General features: G+C 46.6%; 1 long non-coding RNA gene across 1 annotated transcript; it reads right to left on the bottom strand.

The window, feature by feature from the left end:
* Nucleotides 1-11,544: 11,544 nt before the first annotated feature.
* LOC139051284 (uncharacterized) lies at nucleotides 11,545-13,019 on the bottom strand. The gene is made up of 2 exons (XR_011509312.1): nucleotides 12,911-13,019; nucleotides 11,545-12,847 (listed from the first exon to the last, which is right to left on the bottom strand). It is a non-coding gene; the product is annotated as an uncharacterized lncRNA (long non-coding RNA).
* Nucleotides 13,020-23,307: the final 10,288 nt, after the last annotated feature.

The following is a 23,307-nucleotide window of genomic DNA, read 5'->3' as shown; positions in this document are numbered from 1 at the left end:
AAGCACGCAATTTAAATTGAGCGGTAAATATAGCTCTATAGAAGCAAGGCAGGTCCAGATATATTGGCTTTCGAGCAGTAGATGAGCAACAAGAAGCTCAGTGAATTGCCAGCTGGCACAGGCGATACGACGAGCGCAATGAAAGCGCCGGACTGTGCGAGAATACGCTAGCAGACGACATTGTCGACACTGCTCAAGGTGTGGCCTTCAAAATCTTCCTTTACACAATACTTTGTTACATACAATCCTGTTCTGTTATAATGAAAGAACCATGTCCGTAAAAAATCCTTAATAACACGGACCGCCTCAAAAGCGACGAATATGACAGCAGCCGGTCTGCTAGAAAAGGTCGCAGTGGCGACACCTGGTGGCGTCAACGGAAAGAGGCACGCGCGCTCCTTTCCGGTCGTGTCACTAGGACATTATTCTAGTACACTATAGGCATTCCCATCCGGACGAGACGGTCATTTGCGGAATCGCCAGCTGCGAGAGAGAAAATCTGGGGGCGTTTGCGCCCTCCCATGCATACCACAGCGCAGCAGCGCCAGATTTCCCTCTAGGTAATGTAGTGAGAAGCTCTATGACCAGCACACACTCGCTTTGTGCTTTGTTGCGCCCAACTGCATATAGATGTTGCAATACATAAACAACCATCGCACAGTTTATATTATCCGCTATACTTTAGCGCAGAAAAAAATTCTACGACGTATTTTCGATTTCTAGGAGCTTCCGCCACATGCGGGCAGTAAAAAGATGGCCTTCGAGATTTGCGCATGCCATTCTTAGGAAACCTTCTCTGGGCTGTAATTTGAAGAAATATATATATATAAAGGTTTAGTAAAAAAGAAAAAAAAGGTGTGGAAAGCGACAGGGTGGAGCCCCTAGCTCTGAACTCCACTGGCTTGTGCGGTCCGCCGTGCCTGGTTGAGGCTGGCGAGCCAAGTTTCCCATTGCTCCCTTCCGGAAAGTTTGCTGCCTACTTTCAGCTGTTTTGAAGCCCATCCATGCCCACCCACGACACCTTGCGCTACTGCCCGCATCGCTACTAGATCTAGTAACGTTGACTGCCCGTGCATTGATCCGTGCTACCTGCGCCGTCACTTCGTTTTAAACGACTTGTTGCTTTCGTCACCCTCTACTGTAGCATTAGAAATTGTTGACATGATCTCGGAGGTACACGTCCAGTGTGCGATGTTTCCGTGCGCGTTGTAACTTATTCAGTCAGAAAGCATCAAATCTACGAGGATTAATCGCTCGTGTGGCGCGGGTTACACCCGTGTCATCCGCATTGCTTTCGTGTTGGTGTGGTGAATGTGTGCGCTCCTGTCGTCCATGCCTTTGTATTTATCGTGCGGCCCACGAATATTCCTGGAAAAAACCGCATGTCTCTGCCGCGTGAATGTGTCCTATGTGGTGGGTGCCAGAAATGTGCGGCGGTGTACAATATGTTCGCAGCCAAGTGCTACCGTGCATTCCAGCGAATAGACGCGGCTGCTTACGCACGGTTTTATTCAGTGTTTCTTCATTAGCTTTGTGATTTACTTGCGTCTGCGATAAAATCCACAAGGTACCCCAGTTGAAAAAGACAACAGGAATTCATGTCGCAACTAGAGAAATTTCTCTTGTACGACAGAAGTTCCTCGCGTTTCCGTAGTTGACAGACATTCCTGACGTTACGGCAGAAAGTCTGATGTCGCAACAGAAGCATTCTGTCGCGAAGACCAAGATCTCTGAAGTCGCAACAGAAACGTTCTGTCGCGACAACAAGTGTTCTGAAGCCGGAACAACAGCTTTCTATCATGACAGCGACTCTGACATTACGACAGCAATTCTGACGTCGCAACAGAAGCGCTTTCCGTCGCTGCCCTTTAAAATTGTTTGTCAGTTTCGCATCACTGGTGTGCACTGTACTTTTCTCTTGCGCGGTATTCCACCGTGCTTCTCTCAAGCCGGCAATGCTGATAGCACCGACACCGGTATTAAAGTCGACGTGGCCAACGACGCGGCACCTACCCGCCTCCTCAAAATCAGCCGCTGATCAAAATCATACCATCTGCGCGAATGGCTGCGTATCCGTTTTGTTTTATTTGGTAAGATGTGGCACACAAGCCTGTGGACTTACATGTGCGGTTACACTGTCACATTAGTTAATTTCTCAGAATTATTGCACAAGCTTATGCGAAGCGGAAAAGAAGTTTTCGTTTAATTGTTCCACAAAGTTGCGTGAAAACCTGTGTCGCTCGGGTTTCATTAATCTGGTACAGCGCTGCCGTGAGAAGCCAGTATGCTGTCAGAATGAAGACTCATCCACGAGTGTTTATGTAGCTATTTTGCATTGGGCACACGAATTATGTGCGCGCTCAAAAGTGTAAAAAGCGAGAGACAACTGTCGAAATTAGCAGTAACAACCCTAACAATGTCCCCGGTCACCGTTGTCTATTTCTGAATTTCTTATTCAATATGCATATCGTACAGCAAAATCGATGTTCTATCACTCCACGATGTACTACCTGTCGATGGTAACAACACTTGTGCTCTTCTAGAGATGCGGCAGCTGACACAGTGGAGGGAACCCGCATCTTGGCTTTTAAAACACAAATGTAAACAGCAACGCAGACGGCGGTTTTTGCTGTTGACATAGCCAAAATGTACACTGAAAGATGGCAGCGCTTAAGGTTACAGGTGGTCCTCCCTATGACATGTTCATTGTACTTGGTTTATATAGCCTGTGGAGAAGTAGACTCTGTGATCGCCATGCCGAAAGCCCGCGAACTACAAAATCCTTTTTTCGCGAAAGTGCTGCGTATGTAAGAAGTGTGTACGCTGTGCAGGAACCTCCGCCAGACTGGATGCACTTGTTGGATGCCTGTGTGTGTTTGCCTGAGTTTTAAGTGTGTAGCTGTGTCCACTTTGTAATACACCTTCAGTTTTCTTTTTCGTGTAATAAAGAAAAAAAAAGCGCTGTGGTGCAGTGGTAAGATGCTAGGCTCGCGGTCTTTAGGTCCCAAGTTCGAATCCCGGTTGAGAAAGTATTCTTTATACTTTTTTTGTACTAAGAAATTCACATTTTCCTTAAAGAGGTCTCTCAATTTTTAATTAAATATTGATCAGTTTGTGTTTTTAAAGTGGGACATGACGTCACATTGTGACTAATTTTGTCTTTGCCTTCTTCAATAAGTGTCCTGTTCCTGCTTGACAGTAAAATGCCTCTAGTGGGGTTGAAATATCATAGCAATCAAGCTGTAGAAATCGTACTATAAAGCAAAATTTTTCTTCACTATGTGTTTGACGAACCACCGAGTACACCCACCATTCACCCAGCATGCACACCATTTACCCACCATTTACATTTCACCCAGTGCGTACATGCAGTATTCACCCAGCACATCCATCATTCCCACAGTTCACCCAGTATGTACCCACCATCCTCCCAGCACGCCAGCATTCACCCACCATTCACACAGGTCACCCAGTAGTCATCCCACCAACCACCCACTACACCCACCATTCACCCATCCCGCCCACCATTGAGACAACTCACCCAGTGTGTATCCCACCAATACATCCCACCATCTACCACTGTACCCACCATCCACCCATTATACCCACGATGAATTCCACCATCACCACCATGTTTTCCATCATGCCCAGCATAAAATTCATGATGGGCAATGCTGGGATTTTCAATAGGGGAAGGACACGATATAATATATCAGTGGTTGCCTAGTCACTGTGGCATAAATGGCAATGATCGAGCAGACGCAGCTGCCCGATCTGCCCATGACGGCGTCAACTGCATTGCCATTCCTCTTTCGAGAGCCGACGCAGCGAAAAAACTTGCCGCACTTGCGCGTGACCTGACATTAGCCCAGTGGAATTCATCCGATTTTACAAGTGCACGCCTCCATACTCTGGACCCTAATTTACAGCTCCATATTCCGCCCGAGCTTCAACGACGTGACTGCACCCTTCTTATCCGTCTATGGCTTGGAGTAGCATTTTCAAATGCCTACTCTTTCCTTATCGGAATGGCCAACAACCCACTGTGTGACTTCTGCGGGTGCAACGAAACGATCGAGCATCTTCTTTGTCAGTGCTCTCGTTTTAACCCACAAAGAACTGTCCTCTCAGCCACCTTAGACAAACTGGACAAGCGCCCAATGACAGAAAACAAGATCCTAGGAACCTGGCCTACGCGAACATCAGCGCGATCCGCTATGAAGGCGCTGCTGCGATACTTGAAAGACACGAGACTTTCTGACAAATTGTGACAGTAGACAGTGTGGCGCAGGACTGTACGGTGACACTGCGTAAGACTAGGAATGCCTTTGCGGGTTGCGTGACAGTGCCCACAGAAATAGTTCGTGCGTGTGTGTGCTTAGGTTTTTTTTTTCCTTTTTTTATCTTTCTTTCTTTCTCACCTATTGCATCCCCTTTCCCCTCCCCCAGTACAGGGTAGCCAACCGGAGATAATCTCTGGTTAACCTCCCTGTCTTTCCTTTGCCTTTCTCTCTCTCTCTCTGATGCTCTCTGTACTTGCGAGTTGCAGCACGCCAAAATAACACTTGAGACTTTATTTTATATTCTACACGCACTTTGCCCTGCTGAGCTACCTTTCCGAAGCGTGGATGGCCGGAAGAAGCTTTCCAGGTGCTTGATTTTTAGGAAACCGTGCCTCAACACAAACGAAAGAGAAGGGTCCATTGTGGCCTATGCACCTTCGCTTGCGGACAGCTCTCCTTGCACTACTCAGTTCGCGCCAAGGCTCCGTGGGGCGCTGGTGACGGGTTTTTCCGCAGCGCCGCCTGGGCAGAGTCTGAGGTCTACATGCCCAACCGCATAAAAAAAAAAAAGTGGAATTAAGTGGAATCGCATGAAGAGAAACCCAGCGTTGAACTAAGTGTGTTGTACAACTTCATTTTCTCCTTGCCACTTTCTAAGCTTGTCCGGAGAAACGAGGCGCAGCAAATATTTTGGTGCGGTTACACAGCCGTAGGGATGCGGGGTCGCGCGGCGATTGCGGCTCGGCGCAAAAAACAAAAGAGCAGCGTCGTGAACGGCACGCTCCGCTGGCTTCCGTACGTGGCCTTGGCTGAGGACGGGATTCTAACAATTCTAATCCGACCGCGATTACGGCGTTCCGCTGCCGTGCTACGCGCCAGCCGGTATAAGACCCAGAGGCAGCGCAGACTTTGCCCGCTTTTCGCTCGTTTCGTTTCTGCTCGGCGCTGCTGGCTCTTTTAACGCGATAGCGTTAAGCTGGAACCGCAAGGCGCGTTTTTCGCGAGCGAAAAACGCGACGGGCGGCAAACGCCCGCGTTGCCGCCGACGCGCGAGCATGCCCGTACGGAAAAAAGCATAGAGTTAGTAGAATGGAAAAAAGGAGCGGCGCTTTCGCGCCGCGTTTTCTGGGTTGCCAGACAACATAACTCTCAACGACAGGTATTGTCTCTGTTGCCGCATATATAATATGCCCTTAAACTTACAGAACACTACAATAAAAACAATCTGAGTGTAATTAGACAGCGACATTTCTTTCCGAAGTGTACTTATCAAGCTTAATTTCAAGCAGCAATATTGTGTGCGAAACTGCGACTATGTACCTTCCGCATGCTGAGAAGCCGCTGCTTGTCTACCATAGAGTTAGTAGAACAACTCTAGAGGAAAAGCTGGGCCGGAAAAGTGGCAACCTCTAGGGCGCCGCCCTGTTGCTACTGGTCAATGTGGCCAGCGCAATTACTGTTGAAAAAGCTGAAAACAAGTACAGGTCACCTTATGCTTTGTCTTCTAAATACGCATACCTGATGGCTTTATGAAGGCGGTGCGTTAATATTAAGTTTACAGAAAGCGTTCACTAAGTCCGTGACTTATGTAAATCATGATGTACGCATTCATGCAATAAATGATGACGCGAATTTCGGTTTCGAATCTGTTTTTTGGATGCGTAGTAGTTTCACAGTTTCCTTCCTCCGTGAGTTTAGGTTTGAGGCGTTGGTTTGACATGCGATCGCGCGTCGATATCGGACGTTATGGCACACTCGTACCTTATGTGCCACCGAAGCCCCGAAGTGCTCTGGCATATACCTTCACATGTAAGTAAACGAATGTATCTCCTTGTTGAGAATATCACGCGAGTAGGCAGCTCTTGTGGTGCATCACAATCGTTTGAGAAGCGCCACAGTAGAAAATTTTTCTACATACGGAGCGGTGTTTTTATTTGCTGGTTTCCCTTCAGTAGGAAATTGCTGGACAGGCGGACCAGCGCACCGGAATTGTATTGGCGAAGCCACAAGCAACTCAAAGAATCTGTTTAATTGTTGCACTTTGAACAATCATGCTTCTACAAAGGCCACAGCAGAAAAAGAGCCATGATGCTGAGTATTTCTGTGCCACGAAGTAATCAAGAGGCGAGTGCCTAATGCGGACGAAATTGAGTGCATCGAGACTTAGAATGACAGAAAGCTGAGCTAGTTCGTGAGGATTCATTATGCAAAACAGAGGTGAGGCGTGCAGACAGGACACGAGAGTAGAGAAGTGGGCGGCGCTCGTGTTGTTTGCTTTTAAATACTCTACTCTTGTGTCCTGTCTGCGCGCCTCACCTCCGTTTTGAATAACGAGTGCATCAACCCACATATTAATAGCGTAGGCGTTTTATTAACTGTGCAATATTTTCAACGCTTCCTTGCATGCCATCTCATGTGGAATATCTTTTCTGGTCACAAATTTGTGCAGCGAATCTATTTGCATGATCGACTCCGGGCCTGTGGGACCGTTCACTTGCCCTTGATGCTGAGTCTTTTACATGTATCCATAAACTGCAGATATGCACATCAGACCCCTGCAAGCATTTTCAAAATTCAATTATTTTAGACAAGAGGCACATATGCAATACTGACATAATCTCAAATACCACTAAGCAGCTGGGACACATATTTGTTGACCATACTCGCAGGTAAAATAAGTAGATCATGTGGACAGCTCCAACTCATTTTCCTTAAATCAGTGTGTACAAGGGGTACGCAAAAGTAATTTTTTTCTCGCGCACCGATTATTTTGCTGTAGAAGCAAGAAAACCCACCACGTTAGTGTAACATATCTTGTACATCACACTAATATGTGCTTTAATTTACCAAGTGAGATGAGTTACTTTTATGGCTCATTCAGTCATATCACACTGCAAGCTGCATTCATCAATCTTCAATTGGATTTTGCAAATGTTTAATGAAACACGTTTCCCTTTTATGCAGATATGCAATGGAAAGCCCTTCCGTGTGTTCCAAAGGTAAAATTTAAGCTCTAAATTAAAGAAGACATTTCTAGTTAGAAACAAGCAAAAATGGTGAATGCAGAGTATCAGAAGCCCAAGGTACAGAAATTACGAGAAGTGTCGAATGATTTTAAGGAAAGAGTCGTATTTGAAAATGCAAGACTCTTTAGTGGAGGTCAAGCAAGTCAATATAGGTAGAATACTCTGCAAAATTATGCGAGTGAGGGGATGTCAAACACTGGGTCAGGAAATGCGTTGTTTTTCTGCAAAACAAAAGCTGATTGCCATTACATAAATCACTTTAGCATCATGAGACTGCTGCTTGATAAATTCAGAAATAAACAAAAAAACAAGACACGCAAAAATAAACAACAATTTAATGATGCTCTCTCCACACTGGGATAAATAAAAACAAAGACATCACATCTAATTTGGACATATCAGACGCCGTTTGAAACATTAAAGGAAAAATTCAGTTTCGAGCTATGGCACTAGTTGCATAGATTTGGGGGGCCTTGCACTAATGGTGATAGTTACCACTGCATTTAGGAATTGAAAGCATTCATGCAGACAAGGATGATTCTTTATATTTTTGGCTACCACTTCAAATGCCTCCACCAAGTGTTACAATGCTGCACGCAGCCACACTAAGGATCTCGCAGCAACACCTGCAGGTAAAAAGCAGAAGCAGTCAAAGTGCTGGTGTGTACTGGACACTATGTTTGAAAACTTTTAGGCAAGAAGAATGCAAGAAGCAGACATAACTGCATTTATTTCCATAATTCCCCATTTGAATGGCCTTTTCTTTTTGCTTAGACAATGCCTACGCCTAGCCACAGCAGCTCCCTCATACAGACTCCACAAGCCAAGAGGCCGTGGAGGCAAATGCAGGTAAGAGGTAATAAGCAATAGCACTGGTATCGACATTCATCTAATTTCTTTTTATTTCGTTTAGGCAGCCAGCACACCTCGAACAGCCACCTTGACTGCGGGTGTGTCACCCTAGTCGCCAAGGGAACATTTGAGGGAAAGTGACAGGCAATGTGAACAGCCACTTCTCCATGTAAACAATACTCTTTCTCTTGGGTGACTCCTACGCCTCACCACGCCAGCACACTTGTGCACAAAGATGCCGCAGAGGCACGTGCAGGTGAGAGGCAAGAAGCAGTGGCACTGGTGTCGACATTTACCCAATTTCTTTTTCTTACACTGAGGCAGCCAGCACACCTCGAACAGCCACCTTGACTGCGGGTGTGTCACCCTAGTCGCCAAGGGAACATTTGAGGGAAAGTGACAGGCAATGTGAACAGCCACTTCTCCATGTAAACAATACTCTTTCTCTCGGGTGACTCCTACGCCTCACCACGCCAGCACACTTGTGCACAAAGATGCCGCAGAGGCACGTGCAGGTGAGAGGCAAGAAGCAGTGGCACTGGTGTCGACATTTACCCAATTTCTTTTTCTTACACTGAGGCAGCCAGCACACCTCGAACAGCCACCTTGACTGCGGATGTGTTAGTAGATTCCTGTTGTACATATGCTCATAATAAACTTCAGTAAACTTGAACTTCATAATAAACTTGAAGGCAAATGGGACATTGATGCATTGTATTTTTGAACATTTATTGTACACATACAATATATGTTATGCTTTGCAGCGCTACAGAGCGTATTTTGAAGCTTCCCCCTATATTTTGCACCTTTAATTACGTATGTGTTGTGTGGCCCTCAATGCAGTTCATGTTGTAGCAGCTGCTTTGTCTGTGTATCGCACATTGGCTTAAGCTCGTGATATCCACATACTTTTCTCACATATACAAAATAAAGTTCTATGTAGTCCTCAGTGTTACAACAAAAAATGAAAGTAAACAATCCGATCGTGGAATAGTGTTTATTACAGTGATTCCTACGACAGTTACTGACAAGTTGACAACTTCAACTGGTCAACCGATCCATAGCCTCCTCTATTTTTCAAAAATAAAGGAGGCTATGGTCCGTCATGGCAAGGAATTGTATGTATACACAAAAAAAGGGGGTATGTGTGTGTTTGTAGTGGGGGTATAGGATTAGGGCGGTACGAAAAAATGTACCAACACCGTCCTCTAGACCCATTCCGTTAAGGTACCGTAACAAAGCGTATTATGCATAAAGTTCGTACAACCAACTCTGATATTACTACAGACGCCAGGCGACGCGAGCTACATTTGTCATGATGCATTCGCGACTGCACCGGATGCCCTCCACATTGTTCTCGTTAATCGTGCTCACTGCGCCGAGGCGAAAGAAAGATCATGGGCGCAGGTGCCTTTAAAGTATCTCGACCTTGCGAGGCACGGCTGCGCGTGCCAGGGGAGCTGTCCGTGCGAACACTCCCTGGCACATACCTGCCTCGGCGGCCCCAATCTACGTACCGTTCTGCTTCGAGCTTTGATCCCCCCACTGTCCCTCGGGTGCCCTGGAGTGCCTGCGCCGCCTGCTCTACTATCATCTCAGGTGTTCTCCTGAGACTTCCGTTTGTCGGTTACATGTGCCCTACAGCTGGATCATTACTTATAAAAAACCCGATCTATCGTCATGACGATAGATCGCGAAAGCGGCTTTTGCAACATACCGCGCCCGTGCGAAGAGAATTACGGAACGCCAACGAGGAATCTGACCACAGCTTCGAGCTCGTAACGTCGTCGAGTGATATTCCTGCAACAGGCGTGACCGCTGAAAACCGCATACCGCCGGAAACTTGAACAGGATCATCCCTCGGTTGCATAACTGCCAGCTGTACGGCCAACATGGACCTCACCCACACCATCCCGCAACATAGAATAAAGAACCGACTTATATAAAGCCCAAACACACGGCTGCACGCACACATCACAACACCACAAGCGAGACGCCATGCTGCTACGCTGCTACTGTTGCCGGATTAAAACTGACCAATGTCACCAAGTCTAGCAAGCGTCTCAGGAGCTGGCAACCTCGGCGCGTAGCAACATGGCGGCGCTCTTGCGGTTCCCGATTTTAATGCATGGGCCCTATGGGTAGCTTGTCCTCTAGAGTCAGTATAGTAACTCTATGTTGTCTACAACAGGCATACAACAGGCCCCGTACTAGGGTGCCCGTACACTCTCAAGTTCAACAAATGGCCACAGAGGGCAAAAAAATCGACCGCGCGCTGCTGCTGACAAAACCACCATAGTAAAATCACTTCGGGATGCTTACGTTAGTTTGAACATTTTCCGCTAGAGGCGCCGTAAAAGCGCAATTTTATCTTACAAACTTTCTCTTACAATTACCGAAGCATTTTTATTACATAAAAAAGAGGGCGAAATTATCATTGCCAATTAGATATTGTACTCTTTGTAAGTAAGTTTGTTTGTTTGTCACTATAAACGCAAATAGCGTTCAGCATCGTCGATCTTTCACGTGACCTCTGGCATGGATTTAAAATTTTTACCGGCATTTTCGAGTGCATGGCAGGCCCCGTACACTCTCAAGTTCAACAAATGGCCACAGAGGGCGAAAAATCAATCAAGGCGCGTTTCAGCGTAAGCGCGCAAGTGGAGTTACTGTAATTTGGTCGAATACTTTAATTTGTGCTTTCTCTGCTAGGGGCGCTAAACATGCTGAATTTTTTACTTTACACAAACCACTGACACAAACAATCGAGGTGTCTAAGGATGTTTTGTTACCTCAGGCAAATAGGCAGTTGATTTTTTTTAAATTTGAATGTTGAAGCTGCTTTTTAGTTATAGCGTCAAGGTTTTTGTACTTGATGAACCACCGACAGCCGACAGCCTATTGGCATCGATGTGTTTCCTGGCCGTTGGCGTTCGAATACTACGGCGGTAAAACATTTTCGAAAGCATCCCAAGTAACCACGGATATCCGGGCGACGTCCGACGGACGTCCTTTCTGGATATTCGGGATGTCCGTGGGATATCCATGAATGTCCGACGTACGTCCGAGGGACGTCCCTGGGAAATCCAAAGGTAATCGCTTTGGCATCCGTAGTACGTCCGATGCGGACATCCAGCATGGACATTCAGGGGACGTTCAGGATATATATATATATATATAAATATTCATATATATATATTTATTCACATATATATATATGTGTGTGTGTGTGTCTTCCCGGGGATATTCCAGATATACACATGCCTTGAAGCGACAATAGTGGCCGGGACATATTCAAGCACCGGACCATTATATATATTACATTGGTCTAATGCTTGAATGCATTCTTGTTTTAAATAAACGAGAAATGAACTTACAACAACTTCCAAATACAATTAAACGTTTATTGTCACCTTATACATATACATAAAAAGACCAATAAGCAGATATATGCGTACTGTTCAAAGAACAAATAAATACACGGATAAAGAAGAAAACTTGCAATTTCAATAGCACAACAACAAGGTAGAGAACAGCAGAACAAAAATACTTATTGCCCACCCTGCTTTGACATTTGAGTTTGCAGCATGGAATAAAAAGAAAGAGCAAAAACACATCAATTAGCATTATTAAGCAGCGAAAGCAACAGAAATGACATGAAGGAATTAATCTTGACTACATCACTTCACTAGCACTCTGCGACACGGGCACTAAAAATGACATTAACTGGCTAATGCCTTAAACTTTAATGTCATTCGCGGGGTGCCACACGGACATGCTTAATGGTATTGCAGCTTAAATGTTATTCGCGACGTAGTGCGTTCTCGTAAGTCAACTTGCCGTCAAATGCGTACTCTCGTTCCCAATGTCTCCACATTCTGACGTGGCTAAACGAACTATTAGTGAAGAACAATCAATATATTCTCCACTTTCTTTAAACAATAGCTCTTTCTCGTGGCGTAGTGCGTTCTTACAATTATTAAAACTCACTTGGCCATCGAATGCGTACTCTCGTTTACAATGTCCCCGCCGTGGCCGTAGTGACCATATTCTCACGATATTAAACAAACTTGTAGATAAAAACAACTAATATATTCTTCACTTTTTTAAAAGGAGCTTTTTATTTTCGTAGAGATCAGCAGGCGATCTTGCCGCTACTGACGGCTACAGCTCTGATCATGAGCGCATTAGCCAGGAGAAGCTGTTTGCCAGGAGAATCAAAGGGCGCCGATGAAGAGTCCGCGGTAGGTAAAGCAAACGTAGACTCCGGGGTCCTGCTTACCAGAAAACCCGCATTGACTTGTGCGTACACCTCTCCTAAGGGATCCTGTTCCGTTCTCACAGCGAAGTGAACCATCCGAAGTAGAGTATATCCATCAGGGAAGCAAGGCACATTGTCCTTTGTGCGCGTAGTGTCACAACCACCGTTCTGAACTTCCGATGTCGCCTCGGTGCAGCGACCAGCATCACAAGGCGTGCAAATGTTTGCAGGGACAGCCCGAACGCACATGTTAATGCATGCGTGCGGGGTATGCGCGCCACTGCACAGTTCTAGAGTTGCGAATTCTCGAGCTGTTGACTGCTGGCTGCCGGTGCGAGATCCGAAGTCCTCGAATATCGTCTTTGTTTCCAGCGACGCTCTTTTTCGCGCGTGCGGCTTCTCCCGCAGTCTAGGCATCCTGGCACCTGTGAAGAAAACACATTTCAATACCCAAACGAACTAAAAAAGAATCGATGTAGCTGTCATACCTTGGTAGCTGAGTAGGAGACTTCGGCAGGCACGGAAGGTGACAAACGCTGCTCCGCTGCCCTTAAAACGATCGCAGAATGAAAAATGGCGTGGCGACGATGGCTAAAGCTTGGATTGGATTGGATGACTGCAGCGTTCTGCTTTGCCAAGGTTGTAACACTTCCACGTGCATCTACGCAAACATAAATAGGTTTTTAAAATATTCTATTATTACACAGTGAAATATTTACTTATTCTGGGAATATTCGGTATCTGATTTTCGAGTTTTTAGTTTCTGCTAAAGCTGTCGGCGCCAGAAAAACATAGCCTTTGAGATTACTGTCAATGCATGGCGGCTCTGACGCATTATAGCTTTCGTAATCGCTTTCAACGCACGCAGCCACCAAAAGCGTAGCCTTTGAGATTTGTTTTTGTTACCTATAATGATATTATTGTATGCACAATTGAACACTGCAGACAACTTCCTGTTTTAAGAAACCAGCCAGAAACAGGCGCACACAGGAAACACGAGAAGACAGGAAAGAGGCTGGAAGAGGCCTGTCTTGTGTATGTTTCCTGTGTCCGTCTTTTTTTTTTGCTGTTTTTTTTCTTAATACAATGCACCAACTAGCCCAACAACGTGTTTTACTTCCTGTTTCAATGATAAACCTGAACCTACATGTTCGGAGGTCAGGACCAAAACTCTATGATCAGGAACTTTTCATAATGAGGGATAACTTGAGTGCTTGGCTCTAGGTCGAATAAGTGGCTTCAAATGGGCGCTTATATATTCTGCTAGTCATCCACAATCATTTTTTTTAAAGCAAACTACAAATTGTTTGTATGACCCACCGATAGAAAAAAAAATCGTATTTTAATACTGCGATGTTAAAGTGGGCAGAATTGATATCAAGTTGGAAATATATTTATTTTGCTTTGAAAAAAGAATGAACTGTGTCCGATAGAGAACAAAAATAAACAAATATAATATGAACAAACTAAAATTTCCGGCAATATATTTATGCTAGTTTATATATAACTCACTAGTGTATATCCTGGGCATGCCTATTTATGGACAGCCAGCGGACGTTCAAAATGGGATGTCCCATGGACATCCCGGTGGGATGTCCTTCGGACATCCAAACAGGATATGGACTTCTCCTGTACGTCCCACGGACGTCCGTGTTGGATATCCGGATGGATGGACGTTGGGACTTATGGTGGACGTCCCACGGATATCCGTGGTTACTTGGGATGTTGGTTTCGTCTGCGAGTCATTACATAGACTTGCTGTAAAGAGGTCTACTCTTGGCAAAAAATAGTACCTCATTTTGTTTAGGCGTTGATTATCATGATGAATGCGGCGGAGGTTGAGGGAGTACGCTTGAAGGTACGTTTTTATGCCGTTGATCTCCATAACACCGTAAATACGCAAAGCGATGTCACAGAACACCCGATCATTGTGTGTTCTCCGTCATCGCTTGTTTGCTGTACGCCTACTAATTCTTCATTTCTTCAAGTGTTGTATCCTCCTTTTGTCCTTGTTCTCTTGTGCTTCACTTACAGTATGTCGTTCCGTCAGCTGTAATGCGCATTTGCAAAACCAATACGTTTGATAAGACGCAGTGGTTGTCATAATTTCACTACACATGTATTAAGCTGGCACATATATGGTTCAGATACAGATGCCTGTATGCGGACTTGCACGACGTTGATGCGGAGATTAGGATAATTATGACAGAGGCAGCTGACGGCCGTAAGCTGTTGCATTCTTTCCGCCAAACTACCCGGCCTGGTAGTGCTGTAAAGATGTATAAAAGTGACAGGCGGTGACAGGGAAATTAATATACTTAGCAGCCGACCGTACGTTTTGTAGCTTAGGTCTTCTTTCTTGTGCATTTGTGCTACCCTTATTAATGAGCCATTTCTTGCCTATGTTCTTGACTATGTAAACGCCTTTGTGTGGATGCGTAGACGTGTGCTTTTTGTTGTACTTGTAAAATGCAAATAAAATATTTTCAGGCTTACTCAATCTTTGGTGTCGTGTGCGTTTATTCCAGTCGAGGCCATCGCGCCACCTGGAAACCGCATTTTGTCAGTAGCCCTACACGAAATGCAACAGCTGGAGCGCGGTGGCACAACTCGGCGTAACGGCGGCGTAATAAACGAAAAACCGCTCGGGATGCCCTTAAAAGTCAGTTCAGAGTGTGCCTTAACTCGATATGACTCAGCGCTACATGTATTCTGCGTCTCGATCGTGCTCCCGCCAGTTTGGTTGCTGTGTGGCAAACGTAGCGCCCACTTAATACAGGCGCTACGTTTGCTACACAGTAACTAAACTGGCGGGAGCACGATCGAGGCGCAGAAGCCAGAAACCCAGTAAAGCCACAGAACACCTGGTAAAGCGTGTGCAAAACCCCGTTTCCGTTTCCTGTTGTGCAGCGCCACCCGTGGTCACATACTTTAGTTCACGACGCCACCGCTACGCTTATTTCCGTAGCACTGTGGAAGGTACAGTTTCCCTTCTCTAAGTTTGTATAGGTGTTCTGTGTGCATGGCGGCACGGATTCATTCGTTCGTGCACTCAGACTGGTTCCTTCTTTTTCGCTAAAACTAGTTTATTGCGCTTCGATGTCTCGCGTTACTTAACCTGGGGTGAAGTGACGTGTTTGCAAGCGGACATGTAATCCCGAAAGTTGGGTATCGGTCGTGAGCCATTCGGAACACGCTTGTATCGAAACGGGAGCTGGATTCTGGTGCGGCTGACAACGGCAATAACGGTGAGTCGTTTAATTCACCGCTGCTTGAATCGTTATATAATATTCGTATAATTAACTTACAGGCGGAGACAAGTTAACGAACTAGATCCTGCACAACATATGGATGTTGAGACCCTCCGTTGCTGTTTCCTAAATAAACCGTTACTTGCGAGGCTGTCGTTATACACACACAATCTGGAAAGAAAGAGCGATATCGGAACGCGCGTCTCATTTTTCATCTTATTGTAGCCGTGGCCATAGGTGACTGGGTAGCCTTAACAATATACACATAACACTTTTTTTCGAGTCCGCCGGCAACTTTCGTCCACAAAACCGAACAATTCTTTGGTAAAATGATGTGAATGTACACAATTTATTAATGTATTAAACAGTTGCAAGCCTGATAATTCACTCATATTTCGTATTTGTTGGTTCCAAATGTTCTTGCTGTTCAGTTTGGTTTACCATAGGGCATTTATTTTTGCAGTAGTGAAGCGGTGCATCACGTCCGTGGAGAAAAATAATGCATCAGTTCTAATAGCTTCATGACTTTCATGCATTTGCTTGTGGAGCCTGCAGTGTGATCTCTTCCAGTGTATAAATGAACGCACAAATGTTCTCATTTCTGATCTTAGTAATACATAAGCTGTTTACATGCATTGTATAGTTAGGCAGACATAAATTTATGGTCAATAGCAGTATTTATTTGACGTGCGGCTTAAGCACCCTAGAACAGACAGGGTGCATTTGCATACGTTCTGTAGTCGCAAACCATTACAATATATATGTCACTCCTTTTTGCATTTCATATTGCAAAATTTTGCTTTTTCGATTTCTGATTCAGTCAAAATTTCTGTTCCAGACATGCAGCAATAAGGATGGCACCAGTATAAAGCAACACACTCCACGCACTAAACAGAAGCTGCTGCCAGCTACAACAAGGTCACTGTGTGGACGTTGGCTACTACTACAAGGTAAACAACACATGGTTCCGAAATAAATATGTTTCATATATGCTGTATTGGCTTGCTGTTTGCAGCAGATATGAATGTCTGTTCATATTTATGGTTCAGTATAATTGGTTCGAACATAAAAGAAAACACACAAGAGTTTGGCTAATCTGTGCTGTATCTCATGTGTCACCGTTCTGCCCCAACAGAGTCCATGCCAAGCATATCTTGGTCATCACAGCATATCCACACCAACAGAAAGGGGCTGGAGCCGAATTAGCAAGGCTTTTACACCACGAAGAAGAGCATGCAGAAGAATTTGCATGAGATATCAAGTCTGCAGATCACTGTGTCAAGACTGAAAAGAGCTTCAGCTACCATTCCACCAGCATGGACAAATTGGATGAGTCATCCAGGTAACTCAAAAAGGACTTTATAGAAATTCTTCGTCTTCAGATGCACCTGCAACTTCTTATCAAGCACGGACGACGCTGGCCAAAAGAGTTCCATCAGTTTGCCCTTAATCAGCTTCCTGGCCATGTCAATTCCATTTGTGCCAAGTGTAATTTTTCTTCTATAAATGCAAGCTTCTTCATTGCCCATTCTCGTTAGAGATCATTCATCCCCATCCAAACATAGAGGTCAACCGATTCTTCGCTGATACTTAATAGCAGTCACTGTCTAGTACCATAACATATCTGTAGCAGTACCTTTTAGTGTATGTTGTCATGCACAATTCCTCTCCTGAAATAGCTGATGCAACATCGACATGTGTCTTGCATTAACCTACGCACCATTTGCTATGCACCAGTTTACTTTTCTTGATGTTTTTGGCCTTCAATGCTTGCAGAGCAGAGTGGCTTCTCTCTTGAATGCAAGCTTTCTCATTTTCCATATTCTTATTCTCGTTGATGATTGCTCTTCTTCCTCGATAGCCTGGGTCTCTGCACAGGCTACACTGAATGATTGATTGCAGAATCTGGTTTTGCTGCCCCACTTGGTTGTGGTTGCCGTGTTACATTTCTAGGATGTGGGAGCCTGGTCAGTTGCATTGGTAACAGTCTCTCGAGGTAAGCATTTGCTCCTGCAGTCAGCACAGCGACATAGACTCCCAGTATACACACACCGTAACTGGTGCCCCCGTTCGTTCTTTCCTGCCACAGCCATAGGCAAATTGTACTTGTGGCCTGCCTCGGCCATGATTTGTTCAGAACGGAGACCAGCATATGTGCTTACATGGTCCGACGTGTTTGAAGTTGATAGCCACATGGGTGGAAAGGCCCGCAAAAATGGCTGCCGAAGGTGATGCTCACGAAAGCGACTTGTCCATATTGAGACAAAGTGGGACACCAAATGTGAGCCACACATTAGCGGCCCTCGACAGAAAAGAAACGTGCAGGTTGGAAAGGAGTTAACGCTAAAATGCCGGATAGTCCATTTCGCTGTGTTGGTTGCGGCAGCAGATGCCTGCGTCACCTGATTGCTTCGAAATGGAAGCTGCTCATCTTCAACGGCAACTGTCGGTTAAAACAGGTGCAATGCTTTGTCCAATCTGTTTGTACTGCTGGCTGTCGCTCGTTACCAGACCACCACATGCGACGAAGGCAAGCATTATGCCTGTAAGTAGGCAGCTTAATGTATCCTAAGAGACCCATGTATGTGAATGCTCACTGTTGCCATATGGTTCGTAGCCAATGTATAATGTATTCTCTGAACCTCAAGCATTGATTGATTGCTGCTTCACCCGCCGTGGTTGCTCAGTGGCTATCGTGTTGGGCTACCGAGCACGAGGTCGCGGGATCGAATCCCGGCAGCCGCAGCCGCATTTCGATGGGGGTGAAATGCGAAAACACCCATGTACTTAGATTTAGGTGCACATTAAAGAACCCCAGGTGGCTGAAATTTGTGGAGTCATCCACTACGGCGTGCCTCATAATCAGAAAGTGGTTTCGGCACGTTAAACCCCATAATTTAATTTTTTAAATTGCTGCTTAATTTCGCTGTCATCTTAGTTACGGTAGCCGTGTTATGTTTTTCGAATATGGCAGCCAGGTCAGTTGCATTGGGAAGCAGTCTCTTGAAGTAAGCATTTGCTCCTCCAGCCCACACAGCGACAGTGGCTCCTAATTTACACACACCGTGATTCGTGCTCCCTGTTCAGCCTTTCCTGCTGCAGCCATAGACAAATGGTGCCTGTGGCCTTTCCTGGCTGCGATTAAGCACGAACGGAGACTAGCACATGTGCTTACATGGTCCGACGTGTATGAAGTTGGGTGGAAAGGCTCGCAAAAGTGGCTGATGAAGGTGATGCCCGCGAAAGCGACTTGTCCATATTGAGACAATGTGGGACACCAAGTGTGAGCCACACATTAGCGGCCCCCGAAAGAAAAGAAATGTGCAGGTTGGAAAGGAGTGAACGCTAAAATGCCGGGTAGTCCATGTAGCTGTGATGGCTGCGGCAGCAGATGCCTGCGTCACCCGATTGTTTCGCAATGCAAGTTGCTCATCATTAATGGCGACTGTCCCTGCAAACAGGTGGAACACACTGTCCAATCTGTTTCTGCTGCTGGTTGTGGCTCATTACCAGACCACCACATGCGACAAAAGCAAGCATTATGCCTGTAAGTAGGCGGCTGAATGTATCCTAAGAGACCCATGTATGTGAATGCTCACTGTTGTCATATGGCTCGTAGCCAATGTATAATGTATTGTCTGAACACTGTGTGGTGAATGATTGCCGTTTATTTTTGCTGTTATCTCACTTGGTTACGGTCGCCGTGTTATACTTATCGGATTTAGCGGCCTGGTCAGTTGCATTGGAAAGCAGTCTCTCGAAGTAAGCATTTGCTTCTGCAATCTGCACAGCGACATGGACTCCCAATTTACACACTGTGATTCGTGCTCCCCGTTCAGCCTTTCCTGCTGCAGCCATGGGCAAATTGTGCCTGTTGCCTTTCTCGGCCGCGATTAAGCACGAACGGAGACCGGCATACGTCCTTACATGGTTCGACGTGTGTGAAGTTGGTGCAAAGGCCCGCAAAAGTGGCTGATGAAGGTGATGCCCACGAAAGCGACTTGTCCATATTGATACAATGTGGGACACCAAGTGCGAGCCACACATTAGCGGCCCGCGAAAGAAAAGTAACGTGCAGATTGGAAAGGAGTTAAGGCTAAAATGCCGAGTAGTCCATGTCGCTATGTTGGCTGCGGCAGCAGATGCCTGGTTCACCCGATTGCTTCGCAATGCAAGTTGCTCATCTTTAACGGCGACTGCCGCTGCAAACAGGCGGGACACTCTGTCCAATTTGCTTGCGCCGCTGGTTGTCGCTCGTTACTAGACCGCCATGTGCGACAACGGCGAGCCGTTTACGAGCTCGCGTCAAAGATTCCAGCGTATCTCGACATACACATTTTATTTCTACCATTGCACGAGAATGTACATTGCTTGTCTTCTGCCAATAAAGTCGCACGTTCTATTCACTCACTTGTGGCTTGTTTGTAAGGGCGTCAGTAGAGGCTCTTTGGTCTCCTGGCAATTAGAACGCACCGGCTGCGCGGCAGCCGAGGTATCGAGGCATGCCGCATAGCCGGCGGGGCGAATACGGCGCGTACGAGCGGATACAAGCGTACACGACGGGCGAAAAGCGGCCATATTTGATAATGCTCTAAAAAAAAAGATGCGCATTTCCGCTTCCTGTTTTAGCAGCGTCATCTGGCGTCCACCTAGGTAAGTTCCATGCGCTGCCGCTGCTTATTTTCGAACCACTGCCAAAGGTACAGTTTCCCTTCTCTAAAGTTGTTCTTTATTCTATGTCTACAACTTCACATATAAAAAGGAGGGTCGGCCGCTTACTACCGAGCAGAATAGGCGATTGCTACTATTAATGGGGATACTGATACTGAAGCAAGAAAAAATGCGGGTCAGGAGGTACATGTAGGTGCGGCCTGCCTGTTTGAGAATAGAGCGAGCACCATACTCTGGTAATATTATTAGCAAATTGTCTAGCCAGCATTAGCGATGAGACGCGACGCTTCTCCACTTTAATTATTAGGGCCTCGTTGAAGGTTGCTTTGTTCATTTTAGGTGAACACGATGCGCGAACCAACACGATGCGCGAACGAAATCACGGTAGCACATATTTTCCTTGAAGCGCGCGCCAGTTCCGCCGAGAAAAAAAAAAAGTTCCGCCAAGGAGGTTTCGTCGAGATGCGCAGAGACTAGGGCCATCTGGTGGCAAAGAAATAACCAAAATGTCATGTGACCAAATGCCACGTGACTTACCTGAACTCTGATTGGTGGACGCGCCCGCGCGACGCGTTTTTTTCTACTCCGAGCAGCAGCACGCGGCGGCGCGATTTCGTGATGGATCCTGCTGGGCACGCGTCAAAATGACGCGCGCGTCCCACCATCCGCGCGTCAATCGCGCCTTGCGGTTCCACCTTTAAGGAGCTCGTGTCGCAGAAAAGCCGGTGTCGTCGGCGTTGACCATGAGCGAAAATCACGGCAGGCGCTTCAAAAGCAACTTCCAAGATTGGCCCGGTGGGAATCGAACCAGGGTCTCCGGAGCGTGAAACGGAGACCCTACCACTCGGCCACGAGTTCGATGCTTCCAAGCGGTGCAAACGCGCCTCTGGTGAATGCGGTGTTGCCTTCGAAACGAGCCGTGGAAAGTTATACTGCGGTGTATATTGGTAATTATGAACATGTAACGTACAGAAGTCACAATTACACGAGTTGCGAAGTGCGTTTCCGCTGCATTTCTTCTGCACTTTCCGCACACGCAGAGCCATCTTGCGGCAAACACAGAAGACCCCCCTCCTCTCAATGTACGGCGCTGCCCCGACAGGAGGCGCGCCGCGCGCGCATTGGGGCCGCTGCCAGGCGCGTCGCGGGACTCCCTCTCCCCTGACGACGCTTCGCCGTGCTCCCGGTCCTTTCTTTAGATTACTATCTATCTCTCTGCCCGTGCCGATCACGACGTTTGGCTGGCGTAGATCGTTTCCCCTCCGAGACACCGAGTTCTTTGGTTCGTTCCGTTCGCTCAGGCGCACGTTTCGTTGCCGCGCCGAACGCTGCGTTGCTCGACGCTCACCGCGTGATAGGTGGGCGCTAAGTCCGATGCGGGGCGCATCGTAAGTGATCGCTGTGCCGTAGCGCATTGTCTTATACCCCTTGGCGGGTCGACTGGAACGCTGTCGCGTCCCACTCTTGAAGGCGAAGCTTAAGCGTCCTCCAATTTTTTTAATGTTTTCCCCTTCTTTGTTTTTTTCTCGGTTATCGCGTGAATTTTTAACCCTCTGGTCATTTCTATACCTTACTACTTTGACGCCGCGAAGGGCCTCTCGTCACGTTCTTTTCTGTTTTCTGTGAGCTCGTCGTTTCTTTTTTGCTCCATTCCCCGCAGCGCTCCTTCTGTACAGCCCCGCATTGGCGCTCAGCCGTTTGGTGTGCGTGACCAGCCGCAAGCGAAAACGTGTCAGCCTTTAGATTCAACTCGCGCGAGTCCCGCTATTTTCACTCAATATTCCAGCCTCCTTGGAGTTTTAATGCGCTCAAGCGTCGCTCGCGTGGGAGTGCGTGTGCGAGGTGAAGACTCACATATTGCGTTGTCAGCCTCAATGCTTGGGAAGGTGAACCATTTTCGACTTGACCACCGCCATCGGGGAAATTTTAGTGCTTCCGACACACAGGGTCTGAAGCACTAGCTTTCCAAGGATGATTGAGCGTAGCATATTGCGTTGCTTCTATAGGAGCACGCGAGAGGAACCCGCGAATACGCGCGAAATTGCGGCGCTATATACTGGCCACTCGTGTCACTTTGCATGTATTCGCGGGCTTCTTTCACGCTCGCAAGAACACTTTTATGTAGCATGTGGTGAGCAACAGAAAGATGTATCTCGAGTTCTTCGTGTGGCTGTACAGTTTCCTTATTGAAATTTTTCATCGAAATATAATATTTTATAAGTTGATTATTTAATTAACACTAATTATGTCGTTAGGCGGAATGCAAAATGCAGGCGGGCGTTCCAGTGAAAGGTGTTCCCACAGACCAACGCACCTCAGGGTGCGCAGTAGCGCTTGCACGGCGTCCTGATGCGATGTTAAGTCCCGTCGATGTTGCATAATTCTTTCTCTCGATGGAAGGCCGGTCGTCCGACTGGTCTAGCACGACGGAAAGCATCTGTCTCTGCACGCTACTGCTGCCGCTATCACAGAGCATGACGGATTGTTTCTTCGTCCCCACAGTGGCCACAGGACACGATGTCGGCCATCCCTATTCGGAACGTGTAGGCATTGGTAATGCGACGTCCAACCACAGCCTACGCAAAATGGTCGCGTGCGAGGAAGTCGATGGCTTAAGGTTGGATTCGGGTTGCGTAATCGGGAATGCGTGAAATCCGGTTCATTCCAGTCATATGTGGTACATTGCCGTGCAAGTATCCCTCCTTGCAGCATCTGTCCTAGATTGCGGCATTGATAATCAGTGGTCTTCTCACATGGGCTAAACGAGCAGCTCGATCGGCTCGTTCATTCGCGGTAATGGTGTGTTTTACGCGTGACAAAAAAAGAGAAAGAGTGGCCGCATAGTGAAGTGAAGTTAGCTGCCGGTGCGTTCGCGAGCAGCGTTCGGGCCTAAAATACAAGATGATGCGAACTCTCTAACGTAGTTTTGATCAGTCGTACGAGGTCAAAATTTCTCTTTTATG

The sequence above is a fragment of the Dermacentor albipictus genome, unplaced genomic scaffold (genome assembly GCF_038994185.2).
Source record: "Dermacentor albipictus isolate Rhodes 1998 colony unplaced genomic scaffold, USDA_Dalb.pri_finalv2 scaffold_11, whole genome shotgun sequence".
NCBI lineage: Eukaryota > Metazoa > Arthropoda > Arachnida > Ixodida > Ixodidae > Dermacentor > Dermacentor albipictus.
The sequence above is the reverse complement of the archived record's forward strand: the minus strand, read 5'-3'. Positions and strand labels throughout refer to the sequence as shown.